At 46.8% G+C, this 12,841-nt stretch overlaps 2 pseudogenes; one reads left to right on the top strand and one right to left on the bottom strand.

The window, feature by feature from the left end:
- Nucleotides 1-546: 546 nt before the first annotated feature.
- LOC135886120 (apelin receptor A-like) lies at nt 547-1,192 on the top strand (annotated as a pseudogene).
- Nucleotides 1,193-10,885: 9,693 nt separating this feature from the next.
- On the bottom strand, nt 10,886-11,836 carry LOC135887248 (olfactory receptor 5AP2-like; annotated as a pseudogene).
- Nucleotides 11,837-12,841: the final 1,005 nt, after the last annotated feature.

Here is a 12,841-nt window from a genome sequence, read left to right as displayed (position 1 = left end):
TGTGCACTGTGTTAGTATGTGTGCACATTCTGTGTGTGTGTGTGTGTTTGTACTGTTGTTGCTGCAGTTTGTATGTGCCTGCTGTTGCTGCTGTGTGTGTCTGTGGATGTGCGCTGTTATTGCTGGGGTGTGCAGTTCCATCGGCACTGAATGGGGCTCGCTCTCTCTCTTCCTCTGCCACTGGCCCATGGCTCCCCTGGTGTGGGGTCTGGAGCGATTCCACTCGCCCCCAACCCAAGCAAACAGGAGCCCCCCCTTGTTCCCTTTCTGTCTCTCTTCAAGCTTCGCTCTGTGCTGGGAGGCAGGGGGTGGGGGTACTCTGGAAGGGGTTGGAGAAGTGATATGCCTTGGTCAGGGGCTGGGATTCTGGACCGGGGTGTGCCTGGGGCAGAGGGCAGGACCCTGGCCCAGGACAGCCCGGCCCCCAGCGGGCTGGGCTGGCAGAGCAACAGCCAGGGGTGGGTCTCTGAGTGTGCTGCAGGGGGTGGGGGGCAGTGGCGGGAGCCCCCTTTATAGGTGGCGGGCGGCGGGGCGCAGTGCGGGGTCATGGAGGATGTGTTTGTGGACCCGCTGGGGGGCGAGCCCTACTATTACTATGGGGAGGTAAATGAGAGCAGGCCGGTTGCGCAGTGCGAGTGGCCGGCGGACTGGGAGATGTCCTTCTCCCTGCTGCCCATGCTCTACATGCTGGTCTTCATGCTGGGGCTGTCGGGCAATGGGCTGGTGATCTTCACCGTGTGGCGGGGCCTGTGGGCCAAGTGCCGCTCCACCGACATCTACATCGGCAACCTCGCGCTGGCCGACCTGGCCTTCATGGTGACCCTGCCGCTGTGGGCTGCCTACACGGTGCTGCGCTTTCACTGGCCCTTTGGTTCGGCACTGTGCAAGCTCAGCAGCTACCTGGTGCTCCTCAACATGTTCGCCTCCGCCTTCTGCCTGGGCTGCCTCAGCTTCGAGAGCTACCAGGCCATCATGTGCTCGCTGCTGCACTCCTGGCCCATATGCCTCCACGCTGCTCTCGCTGGCCGCGCTCTGGCTGCTGGCTGGCCTGCTGGCCCTGCCCGCCCTGCTGCTGCGCAACACGCAGCCCAGCCCGGCCGACAACCGGAATGCCGCCCCTGAAAATGTGCTGCCCCAAGCACGTGCTTGCTTTGCTGGTGCCAAGAGCTGGTCCTGTGTACTGGTTCTGTAGATCCCAGCCTGCACTGTCAAATGACACCACCCAGGGACTGTACTGGAGTAAACAGAGATGCGGGCTGGTATTTTAAAAGGAGGCCAAAGGGAGTTAGGTGCACAACTCCCACTGAAGTACAATGGCATTTGAGTGCCAAACTCCATTAGACTTCTTTGAAAATCCCACCAGGAGCAAACCTGCTGGCTCAGTTCCAGGCACTGTGTTAACCCCCAGTGCAACAGCCATACTCCCTCCAGCACAGGACAGGAGGGGTAATATCCTGAGTTAGGAGGGGATCTGCAAGTTGCATGAGAGCAGCTTCAGCAGCCTGAGAGCTGGCTGCGGAGGAAAGGCCGGATAGCAGAACCCTTAGAGTTGGGGGCTCTAGGGCTGTAGGGATTGAGAGCCTGAGAACTGCTGCTGCCGGGAGCTGGTTTGAGAACCCCTGGTTTAACATAATCAGTATTTTTCATATACTTGAGTGGTCCAAAATTAGGGTGAAAATTGGTAAAAAAAAAATAGCAGGGCCTTTGTATTTGATAGTGTTACTGTGTGTGTGTGGATGCATATTTTGGGGGGGGGGGGGGCTTTGTGTGAACCGCCTTATGGAATCACTGAAACTTGGTGGGATAATACACATGATTGGAATGTTGGTGTGGATGGGTACAGCTTGCTCAGGAAGGATAGACAGGGGGAAAAGGGAGGAGGTGTTGCCTTATATATTAAAAATGTACACACTTGGACTGAGGTAGAGATGGACATAGGAGATGGAAGTGTTGAGAGTCTCTGGGTTAGGCTAAAAGGGGTAAAAAACAAGGGAGATGTCATGCTAGGAGTCTACTACAGGCCACCTAACCAGGTGGAAGAGGTGGATGAGGCTTTTTTTAAGCAACTAACAAAATCATCCAAAGCCCAAGATTTGGTGGTGATGGGGGACTTCAGCTATCCGGATATATGTTGGGAAAATAACACAGCGGGGCACAGACTATCCAACAAATTCTTGGACTGCATTGCAGACGACTTTTTATTTCAGAAGGTTGAAAAAGCTACTAGGGGGGAAGCTGTTCTAGACTTGATTTTAACAAATAGGGAGAAACTCATTGAGAATTTGAAAGTAGGAGGCAGCTTGGGTGAAAGTGATCATGAAATCATAGAGTTTGCAATTCTAAGGAAGGGTAGAAGGGAGAACAGCAAAATAGAGACAATGGATTTCAGGAAGGCAGATTTTGGTAAGCTCAGAGAGCTGATAGGTAAGGTCCCATGGGAATCAAGACTGAGGGGAAAAACAACTGAGAAGAGTTGGCAGTTTTTCAAAGGGACACTATTAAGGGCCCAAAAGCAAGCTATTCCACTGGTTAGGAAAGATAGAAAATGTGGCAAAAGACCACCTTGGCTTAACCACGAGATCTTGCATGATCTAAAAAATAAAAAGGAGTCATATAAAAAATGGAAACTAGGACAGATTACAAAGGATGAATATAGGCAAACAACACAGGAATGCAGGGGCAAGATTAGAAAGGCAAAGGCACAAAATGAGCTCAAACTAGCTACAGGAATAAAGGGAAACAAGAAGACTTTTTATCAATACATTAGAAGCAAGAGGAAGACCAAAGACAGGGTAGGCCCACTGCTTAGTGAAGAGGGAGAAACAGTAACAGGAATCTTGGAAATGGCAGAGATGCTTAATGACTTCTTTGTTTCGTTCTTCACCGAGAAGTCTGAAGGAATGCCTAACATAGTGAATGCTAATGGGAAGGGGGTAGGTTTAGCAGATAAAATAAAAAAAGAACAAGTTAAAAATCACTTAGAAAAGTTAGATGCCTGCAAGTCACCAGGGCCTGATGAAATGCATCCTAGAATACTCAAGGAGCTAATAGAGGAGGTATCTGAGCCTCTAGCTATTATCTTTGGAAAATCATGGGAGACGGGAGAGATTCCAGAAGACTGGGAAAGGGCAAATATAGTGCCCATCTATAAAAAGGGAAATAAAAACAACCCAGGAAACTACAGACCAGTTAGTTTAACTTCTGTGCCAGGGAAGATAATGGAGCAAGTAGTTAAGGAAATCATCTGCAAACACTTGGAAGGTGGTAAGGTGATAGGGAATAGCCAGCATGGATTTGTAAAGAACAAATCATGTCAAACCAATCTGATAGCTTTCTTTGATAGGATAACAAGTCTTGTGGATAAGGGAGAAGCGGTGGATGTGGTATACCTAGACTTTAGTAAGGCATTTGATATGGTCCCGCATGATATTCTTATCAATAAACTAGGCAAATACAACTTAGATGGGGCTACTATAAGGTGGGTGCATAACTGGCTGGATAACCGTACTCAGAGGGTAGTTATTAATGGCTCCCAATCCTGCTGGAAAGGCATAATGAGTGGGGTACCGCAGGGGTCTGTTTTGGGACCGGCTCTGTTCAATATCTTCATCAACGACTTAGATATTGGCATAAAAAGTACGCTTATTAAGTTTGCGGATGATACCAAACTGGGAGGGATTGCAACTGCTTTGGAGGACAGGGTCATAATTCAAAATGATCTGGACAAATTGGAGAAATGGTCTGAAGTAAACAGGATGAAGTTTAACAAAGACAAATGCAAAGTGCTCCACTTAGGAAGAAAAAATCAGTTTCACACATACAGAATGGGAAGAGACTGTCTAGGAAGGAGTACGGCAGAAAGGGATCTAGGGGTTATAGTGGACCACAAGCTAAATATGAGTCAACAGTGTGATGCCGTTGCAAAAAAAGCAAACATGATTCTGGGATGTATTAACAGGTGTGTTGTGAGCAAGACACGAGAAGTCATTCTTCCACTCTACTCTGCTCTGGTTAGGCCTCAGCTGGAGTATTGTGTGGAGAAATTGGAAAGGGTCCAGAGAAGAGCAACAAGAATGATTAAAGGTCTAGAGAACATGACCTATGAAGGAAGGCTGAAAGAATTGGGTTTGTTTAGTTTGGATAGAGAAGACTGAGAGGGGACATGATAGCAGTTTTCAGGTATTTAAAAGGGTGTCATAAGGAGGAGGGAGAAAACTTGTTCACCTTAGCCTCTAAGGATAGAACAAGAAGCAATGGGTTTAAACTGCAGCAAGGGAGGTCTAGGTTGGACATTAGGAAAAAGTTCCTAACTGTCAGGGTGGTTAAACACTGGAATAAATTGCCTAGGGAGGTTGTGGAATCTCCATCTCTGGAGATATTTAAGAGTAGGTTAGATAAATGTCTATCAGGGATGGTCTAGACAGTATTTGGTCCTGCCATGCGGGCAGGGGACTGGACTCAATGACCTCTCGAGGTCCCTTCCAGTCCTAGAATCTATGAATCTATGAATGTGGAATATGCTTGTGTGTGCATGCTTTGTGTATTTCTGCATTGTGTGTGTATCTCTGTGTGTGTCCTTCTGCCTGCTTGTGTAATACTGTGTGTGTGTTAGGAAATGAATTCTTGGTTAGTATTTGTGTGAGTTGTAATTTTCTGTGTAACAGACGGCTGAAGGCAGACCCTCAGCTGGTGTAAGTGAAAGTAGCTCCACTGTGGACAACTGAGTTAGGTGGTGAAAACGAGTGTGAGGATCTAGCCTGATGTTCCAAATGTCTCCCCGATTGCTCCTCTGTACCACTGATGTCCAGGCACAATGGTTCTCCACAGAGCTGCCCCTTCAACTGACTGATGCTAAATGCACCCCTGACTGAGACATCCATGGGGAAAATCATGGGAGACAGGATAGATTCCAGAAGACTGGGAAAGGGCAAATATAGTGCCCATCTATAAAAAGGGAAATAAAAACAACCAAGGAAACTACAGACCAGTTAGTTTAACTTCTGTGCCAGGGAAGATAATGGAGCAAGTAGTTAAGGAAATCATCTGCAAACACTTGGAAGGTGGTAAGGTGATAGGGAATAGCCAGCATGGATTTGTAAAGAACAAATCATGTCAAACCAATCTGATAGCTTTCTTTGATAGGATAACGAGTCTTGTGGATAAGGGAGAAGCGGTGGATGTGGTATACCTAGACTTTAGTAAGGCATTTGATATGGTCCCGCATGATATTCTTATCAATAAACTAGGCAAATACAACTTAGATGGGGCTACTATAAGGTGGGTGCATAACTGGCTGGATAACCGTACTCAGAGGGTAGTTATTAATGGCTCCCAATCCTGCTGGAAAGGTATAACAAGTGGAGTTCCGCAGGGGTCCGTTTTGGGACCGGCTCCATTCAATATCTTCATCAATTACTTAGATATTGGCATAGAAAGTATGCTTATTAAGTTTGCAGATGATATCAAACTGGGAGGGATTGCAACTGCTTTGGAAGATAGGGTCATAATTCAAAATGATCTGGACAAATTGGAGAAATGGTCTGAGGTAAACAGGATGAAGTTTAATAAAGACAAATGCAAAGTTCTCCAATTTGGAAGGAACAACCAGTTTCACACATACAGAATGGGAAGAGACCGTCTAGGAAGGAGTATGGCAGAAAGGGATCTAGGGGTTATAGTGGACCACAAGCTAAATATGAGTCAACAGTGTGATGCTGTTGCAAAAAAATCAAACATGATTCTGGGATGCATTAATAGGTTTGTTGTGAGCAAGTCACGAGAAGTCATTCTTCTGCTCTACTCTGCGCTGGTTAGGCCTCAACTGGAGTATTGTGTCCAGTTCTGGGAACCGCATTTCAAGAAAGATGTGAAGAAATTGGAGAGGGTCCAGAGAAGAGCAACAAGAATGATTAAAGTCTAGAGAACATGACCTATGAAGGAAGGCTGAAAGAATTGGGTTTGTTTAGTTTGGAAAGAGAAGACTGAGAGGGGACATGATAGCAGTTTTCAGGTATCTAAAAGGGTGTCATAAGGAGGAGGGAGAAAACTTGTTCACCTTAGCCTCTAAGGATAGAACAAGAAGCAATGGGCTTAAACTGCAGCAAGGGAGGTTTAGGTTGGACATTAGGAAAAATTTCCTAACTGTCAGGGTGGTTAAACACTGTAATAAATTGCATAGGGAGGTTGTGGAATCTCCATCTCTGGAAATATTTAAGAGTAGGTTAGGTAAATGTCTATCAGGGATGGTCTGGACAGTATTTGGTCCTGCCATGAGGCCAGGGGACTGGACTCGATGACCTCTCGAGGTCCCTTCCAGTCCTAGAATCTATGAATCTATTTATCTGCATCACTGGCAGCAATTGTTTATTGCCACGTTCTTGCAGCTCTGTCCAGGCCGCTCTGTGAATCACTTGGTGGTCTCAGCCTAATCCACAGCAGCAACGGGCCTGAATGACACTTCCTGGACTTCAGGATCTGAGACAAAAAAACTCAGTGGTGAGTCTCAGAATCCAGAACTGAATTTCACAGCCCTGGTCATTCAGCCCTGCCCATTCAGCCCTGTCCTTAGTTGCCCAAGCAGCCACATGTGGACCACACCAATTGGCCTCCATCCTGGCAAGTTCAGAAGCCACATGAAGGGACAATAGACATGGAGTGTGAACAAGCTTCTGGGTTCTGACCCATAGAAATGAGTGCCTTGGGGCACTTATGGAGCATACTGCCTGATGTGGGGTGGGGGACAAGACAGAGAGCATGCACATGTATCCCCACTGATCTACCTAATCATCTCTTTATCCAACTATCCATCCATTCAACTGTCCATCTGTATAATCATCTGTCCATCCATCTAATTGTCTTTCTTACTGTCTGTCCTTCAAGATGTCTGTCCATTTTTTCCTCCTTCTGCTATTTGTTCATCCAAGTATCTACCCCTTGGTCAGGTTCATTGTCTGTCTACACTTCTGTGAATCTGCCTTCCAAGCTGTTCATCTGTCTAATCATCTCTCGGTGCACCTGACTAAATGTGTTTACACTCTATCTATCTATCTATCTATCTATCTATCTATCTATCTATCTATCTATCTATCTATCTATCTATCTATCTATCTATCGCTAAAGGATCCTTCCCTGTGGAAGTGGACTTCAGTGGGCAGGGGCTGCTGAGTGGGGACATGTCACAGTCACAGGCACTAAATTCAATTTACAGATATAACCTGGTATTTGGTAACTAAGAAATATTCCTTCTCACGCTGTGTGCTGCTAATTTCACAGGCAAAGCAGGTGGGAATTGGAGCTGACAAGAGGCTGGCAGTGTGACTGTAACACTGCTAAGGACAGCAGTGGCAAGGGGATAGACTGTAATAAGTGCTATCTTGGTCCCTGGTGGCTGATGAGAGAAGTGGCAATGAATGGTCTGTCCATGGAGCGAAAGGTGCTTGACCTTAAGGATGCAGCTGATTCTATAGGTCTAATCACAGATTTGCTGTGACAGATCCCCAGTTTGAAGGAACACAGATCAGTTTCCTTTGGAACATGTTAATTTCACTGATGCTTTGCTTAGATAAAAATAATTCAAAAAATAATTTAAAAAATCCTGCTTCGTTATGTGCTTGTTAAAAACCACCCCAGTTAGCAACACACCTATTAAAAAGAAATCCCTCCAGTTAGCCATGCAGCACCTGTGACTCTAGAGAGATTTAAAAGAGGACACAATGGTCATTAAAACTTCACGCGCCTTAATCAGCACTCAGGAATGTTAAACCCAGCTGAGACCTGGGCACTGCCTGGAGATTTAACAAACCTCTGAAGGTTCTGCCAGTGGCAGAAAAAGTTACTTGTTATTTTAATGGGTCCCGTCGAGGGCCATTAGACTGGAAACACTGTTGGTAAATGCAGGTTGCAGCAACAGTCCCATCGGGGCTGATTAGAAGAGAAAGTCAAAGGCACTGATTGAAGTTAGACAAAAGAAGGGATGAGTCTGTTCCTATGGCAAGTAGCCCCCAGTGGTTAAAGTGAAATGGTCAAGCCCTTCACTCCCAGCCCCGGTGAACAGCAATCCCTTCCTTCATAAATTCCATCAGACCCCCACAGAGTGAGGGAATGCAAGGGGGAGGGATGGCTGCAATGAAACTGGCATGTAAACAAATCTCAGATTCCCACTTGGTTAGCCAAGGCAGCACAGCCCAGGTGTGGGGAGAAAGAGGCAATTTCAGATTTCTAGGTCTCAGGGATGGAGCTCAGCCAACATACCTGGGTTGTGACAGGCTTTGCTGTGCTACCCATGCACCTCAGCTCTGCCAGTGTCCCTCATTCCGAACTCACAGCCCCTTCCACTGTTCCATCTTTGGGTTCACACACGCACAGTTCTGTCATTGCCCGAGCCCCAGTCTGTAGCCCCCTGGTATCCCAGCCCTGGGCTGCCCCACACACATCTCAGCTGAAGTCCATTATTCCTAACACACAATCCCTCTGGTATCCCAGTGTTAGCTCCCTTCACAGCTTTGGTGACATGCCTCAGTCCTGACTTACATCACTTCTACTATTCCTGTCCACAAACTGTGGCCCCAGCTCGGCCAATGAACTACACCCCCCACCTCCATTATTGCTGTCCTACCCCAAACACACAGCCTCCCGAGCTTGCCTCTTAGTCTGGCCCTTTTCAGCCCTTCATTGGAAATGGCCTGATTCCCCTCAGGTGGGGACCCTTCTCTAACCAGGGCTGGCTTGGCCCCGGCTCTCCAGCCTGTCACAGGCAGGGATAGGCAGATATAGTTAAACTGCTGCAACTTGTATGTGTAGACAAGCTGTGCACATTTATTCCTCACTCTGGACACGAAGGGGACAGATAACGGGAGGTCTGACAACAGAGATGACAGAAAGAGAAGACTCAGTTTAGTTCTTTTATTGCACTGACCTTTTGGTGACAGACACACAGTTATTAGGCTCTCATGGAACAAGGTAAAACCTGAGAAGGAACTGGTGGAAAACATCCCCTGGGAGTGGAAGGAATTCTCACTCTAATGGTTTGGCTGTAAATGTACAGGCTGGGTTTTCCCATAAGAGGCCGATGTTAGGCACCCAAATCCTATGGGCAGTGAATGGGAGTTGAGCACCTAACACCCTTTGGTCCCATTGTCAATTACAACTGGACGTGGTGGAGCAGACAGGGCACTGGACTGGGACTCTGGAGAGTTGGTTTTCTGCCATGAGCCCGCTGAGTGACTCACCTCAGGTAATGTCACCTTGTTCTGCCTGACTTTCCCCAGCTATAGCATGAGGACAAGGATATGGAGCTAGGGCTAGAATCACAAAGCTCTCACTTTAGGCACCTGAATCCCAGAGTCCAGCCCCCCAGGATTACCAAACCCAGCTCAGCTGCTGGCAAATCCTGCAGGCACCCAAGTGTTTGCAGTAAATGGGCTGTAGGTGCCCCTGGATGTGCCCTCTGCAGCCCCACACCAGGCATCCGGATGCTGAGGCCCAAAGCGACGCACAAACCTGGGGAAGGTGGGTGTTCCCCTGCCTGACTCTCCTCCAGGGCCCATCCCGCAGGTCAGGTGCCCAGAGGCTTTGGAAAATCCCACTGGGCCCCCAAGTATCTGGAATCAACTGGCCCTAAATTGTTTCTGAAAAGTGGGCAAATACGAGTTCTGTGCTGGCATCCTGTGGCCAAGGCCAGAGGTTTCCTTTGGCTTTTCTCTTCCTTTGGAAAGCAGCCTGGAGATGAAATACACACTAGGAAACAAACATTAATGGAATAATCACCTAACACTGGCATTCCAGGCAGATGTTGCAAGCCTATGTTTTTATAATGTAGATATCGTACAGTTGTGTATATGGGTGCATATGCATATGTGTGTGTGTGTGTGGGCATATGTGTGTGTGGGCATATGTGTGTGTGGGCATATGTATGCATGTGTATATGTGCTTGCATTTGCGTATGTGTGCATGTGTGTGTGGATATGCATGTGTGTGTGTGTGCATGCATACGTTTGTCTGGGTAAGTGTGCGTGTGCATACATGTGTGTGTGTGTATGCATGTGTGGACGTATGCATGCATGAATGTGTGCATGCATGTATATGTGCGTGTGTGTATGAGTATATATGTTTGTGTTTGCATGTGTGTGGGTGCGTGTGGGTGTGTCTAGAAATCTCCCATCCCACAATGAACAGATGCCCAGTGTTCCAGCTGAGTCCATTTCACCTGCACCCTCTAACTGAGCACAATTGCCCCCATTGTCTGAACTTTGAGCAGCCACGAGTTCAAATCTCCCACCAGTTCAGTGATACACATCAGTGGAATCGGATACCGGCCCTAACAAGACTGGGGGCCCAGGTTTTGAGTGTCTCCATCTCCACTTTCTCTGAGGGCTGTAAGAACAGTGGTACTCGACCAGGGGCACGTGTAGCCTGGGGGTACACAGAGGTCTTTCTGGGGTACATCAGCTCATCTCGAGATTTGCCTAGATTTACAACAGGTTACATAAAAAGCACAAGCAAAGTCTGTATAAACTAAAATTTCATACAGACAATGACTTGCATATACTGCTCTAGACTATACACTGAAACGTAAGAACAGGATTTGTATTTTAATTTATTTATTTCATAATTATATGTAGTAGTAGTGCGATGTAATAGTTTTGTATTTTTATGTCTGATTTTGTAAGTAAATAGTTTTTAAGTGAAGTGAAACTTGAAGATACAGAAGACAAATCAGACTCCTGAAGGGGTACAGTAGTCTGGAAAGGTTGAGAGACACTGTGTAAGAGCAGGACATGGAGCCCAGTGGAGCTCAGGGAAACACGACCTGAGACTACAGCAGGCTTCTCTTCAGGCCCTATCCCAGCCCATGTTATATCTATTTTAACCAAAGGAAATTGTCTGGTTAGCATGGTCCAAACATGAATTTCCTGCAAGCATTCCTCAGGGCCTCCTGGACCTCTTTGTTTCTCAGGCTGTAGATGAGGGGATTAACCAGCGGGGTCAGGACGGCATAGACGACAGAGAGAACTTTCTTGAAGTCGCTTAGGATGTCAGTGGTTGGGAACATATAGACAGTCAGCAGAGTTGCATAATAAATGCTCACCACAATGAGGTGAGAGGAGAAGGTGGAAAAGGCCTTTTGCCTCCCAGTGGTGGATGGGATTCTCAGGATGGTGGCAATGATGCAGATATAGGACATCAAGGTAAGAAGGAACGGGACCAGAAAGAAAATCAAGCTGAGTGGGAAAGCCAATGTGTCCATCAGGTGAGGGTCATTGCAAGAGAGTTTTACAAGGGGGATAAAGTCGCAAAAGAAATGGTCAATAATGTTGGAGCCACAGAATGTTAACTGAGATACTGACAACGTTGCTATGTTATTACCTAGGAAGCCACCTATCCAAGAGCCACCTGCAAGCTGGAGGCAGGCCCAGCCACTCATACGGGCTGCATAGTGCAGTGGTTTACATATCGCTAAATACCGATCGTAAGACATCACCAACAGGAGAAGGCATTCCGTAGCAATCAGAGAACCAAAGAAATAATATTGTGTGACACACCCATTGAATGAAATAGTCCTGTCCCCAATCAGAAGACAGGCCAGCATCCTGGGCAGAATGGTGGAGGTGTAGCAGGTCTCCAATCAGGACAAGTTCCCCAGGAAGAAGTACATGGGGGTGTGAAGGTGCTGATCAGCCACAACAAGCGCAAATATCAGGACGTTCCCGGCCATGGTCACGATATAGATCACTAGAAATAGCAGGAAGAGAAGTGTTTGTAGATTAGGGAAATCCCCGAATCCCAGGAGGATGAATTCTCTGATGGACGTTTGGTTCATTTCCTCTCGGTTCACCATGTGTTCCAACCAGGGGAAAGAAAGCAAAATTTACAATGGAATCTGTAGAAGTTACATTTACATCATGCTTTAGCATTGATTTAGTTCCATAAATATTCCATAAGGCTCCTCATCCTGTGAGGTCAGTGAAGAACCAAGACTCTGGAGGAAAATTTCCTATTCAGATCTTTGAGATTCCATTATCACCCCCCCCCCTCCGGTCAGTGAAGAGATCGATGCAGACAGAAAACCACACATCGCTGTGCATATTTATGTCAAAATTGGCAAAGCCATTTTGAGTAGTCATTTTTAACTTCTGACAAGTGCTCCGCATGGCTCACCAGGGTGGACTGTGACTCCTTGCACTGCAAACATATTATCAGTTCAGCTAATGGCTAGCAGGCTCTAATGGACTCAGCCCAAGAGAGGAGACAGTGACCAACACACTGTCATAGCAGGTTATGTTAGTCTCCATCAGACAAGGTCCAGCCCTTTCCTGCTTTTATTCTTTTTCCTTTTTTTCACATTCATCTTGGACCACTCCAGAGAGAGAGACACATCACTGAGCTGTTGCATCACAAACTGATGCCAATTTTACACTTCACTCCCATTATGGTTTCCTTTGCTGGCACCACAACCACCATGGTGTTTCAGTTACTTTCCCTCTAAAACACTCGCCAATTGAATCTCGCTTTATTTCTGTCTGCAATTGACTCATTCCTCAGTCCTGCTGTGATTTTTCTTCCGCTCCCCGCTGGTGTTGTCTGCCACATGTTCCAGGTGAAGGGGGATTATGAACTCGCATAGGACCCACAACCCAATGAGCCAGCTCCTCAACTGTCTTCCTCCATGGGTCACAACTGAGAATAAAAAATGCAGAACCAATTGCTGAGAAATAGGGCAGACACACCCCAAAACTGGTGGTTATTCTCCCACAAGATATACCAAACCAGCAACAAAATAAACTTCTGTCTCACCACACTGGCTAATAAGAAGTCAGAAAAGTAGTCTCCTTAGGCATTCCAG

Source organism: Emys orbicularis, chromosome 12, assembly GCF_028017835.1.
Source record: "Emys orbicularis isolate rEmyOrb1 chromosome 12, rEmyOrb1.hap1, whole genome shotgun sequence".
Classification (NCBI taxonomy): domain Eukaryota; kingdom Metazoa; phylum Chordata; order Testudines; family Emydidae; genus Emys; species Emys orbicularis.
The sequence above is the reverse complement of the archived record's forward strand: the minus strand, read 5'-3'. Positions and strand labels throughout refer to the sequence as shown.